Source organism: Hoplias malabaricus, chromosome X2, assembly GCF_029633855.1.
Source record: "Hoplias malabaricus isolate fHopMal1 chromosome X2, fHopMal1.hap1, whole genome shotgun sequence".
Classification (NCBI taxonomy): domain Eukaryota; kingdom Metazoa; phylum Chordata; class Actinopteri; order Characiformes; family Erythrinidae; genus Hoplias; species Hoplias malabaricus.
In genome coordinates, this window is record NC_089819.1 from 21,601,473 (window position 1) to 21,603,384 (window position 1,912).

Here is a 1,912-nt window from a genome sequence, read left to right on the forward strand (position 1 = left end):
CCTGCTGTGACGTTTTTCCCTTCTTCGCTGCCCCCCACACCATCATTCGGTATGTTTTTTTCTTTCCAGCAGTTCAGCGACTGTAGAAAGTGCCAGGAGTTAATTGAAAACATGGCAAGGGGAAAGTTAAGTTTGAGGCCTGCACCGCCAAATTGGTTCATTATCCAAAAGAATAATAAAGAAGCGTTATAGCTGTGAAAGCAGCTGCTACGTTTGTCTTAAAGTGGCACACACCACTTTGTTTCAACATATTCTACATGCCCAAAAGCTGGGTAAATAGCTCATTCATCCACTGCAAGGTGGACCCCTGGGACACTGTCATACAGTTGTCCACACACACAGCTTGTATGCCATTAAACACGCACAGAAATGTTCCACAAGTCAGTGGTAAGTCTTGAGTAGGAGATTACTATAACTGAATTATTCTGTTAGTGTTGTAAATGTGGGTCACAAACACACAAGCATTCAGATGCTTCTAAACCCAACCTGCAGAGCAGGACTTTGCTCCTAGTCTACAGAGATAAGGGCTTCTGGGAGAAAGTCATTTTTCCCTGATTCAGCAAGTTCAGCAAAACAAACAACAAAAACTGACACCAAAGGGTTCTTCACCGAAAGTGTGTTAAAGTGTGAGAATGTGTTTAGTTACAGATAAACAGATGATGAACAAGTACAGACTGAATAGAGGAGGGTGGTACACAATAAAAAGGTGTCCCACAAAGATTAATATTGGGTCCTACACTATTGTCTGTATATATCAACAATATTCCTTTTGCTGCTGGTAATTCTTCTATTCTTTTATATGGAGATGATACAATTAAGGACATCTCTGTCTCTTCCCCTGACTGTGTACTGTTTACGCTCCAAGAAAGCTTTCTTCAGGTCCAAAAAGCCTTTACTGTTCTGAGCTTATCACTAAACATCTCTAAAACAAAGATTACATGGTTTGGACCGAAGGGCAGTATTACTACTTTCAAATTCACTACCAGTGAGGCGGCCATCTTGGAACAGGTTACCACTTACAAATACCTAGGCGTTTGGTAAATAGACAGTTCATTATCATTTTCTCATCATATATCACAAAGTTACAATCATGCCTCCCTCACTCATGCTGCAAAACTCACTCTTTTGCAGATGGCAATGCTCCCACAGTTTGATTACGGTGACTTTTTATAGAACGTCATGCAAAAGTATTCTTCAGAACCTTGATGCTCTGTACCACTCAGCTCTCAGATTTGCTACAAATACCCCCTTTAGAACTCATCACTGCTCACTTTACTCTATGATTAATTGGTCCTCCTTACATACTCGTCGCAGTATACACTGGTTCACACTCATTTTTAAAACCCTCATCGGTCAATCACCACCCTATCTACAAAATTTGACACACACTCTATCTGCTACAAATAACACCAGGTCCTCCAGGTCCATCCAACTGAAAGTCCCTAAGACAAATTCCACCTTTGGCTTCTCATCCTTCCAGTCATCTGCACAAAAAGACTGGAATATACTTCAGTTAACACTAAAATTAAAGATCTTTATCTCAGCTTTCAAATATTACATGAGAAATGTTGTTACTGATACATGTACATGCTTTTCTGCTGTTTGAACTATTTGAAGTGAAAAAATGTAGCACACAAACTCACTCAGAGCAGTGGGCTACCAGTCGTAATGCTTGGGGAGCAGCTGGGGGTTAGTTGTCTTACTCAAGGGCACTCCAGCTGTGGATATTGAGGGAGGAGAAACTTCCTTCAATGCTATATCCCCATATCACATACAAAAACAAAAACGGGGACTTCAGAGTTGCTCTCTTTAAAAACAAGTAGACTTATTGCTTATTTCAAGAATGTTTAATAAAAACATTTCTGGTGAAATTGTTTGCATAATTTACTGTCGTTACTGAAAAGCAATTCTA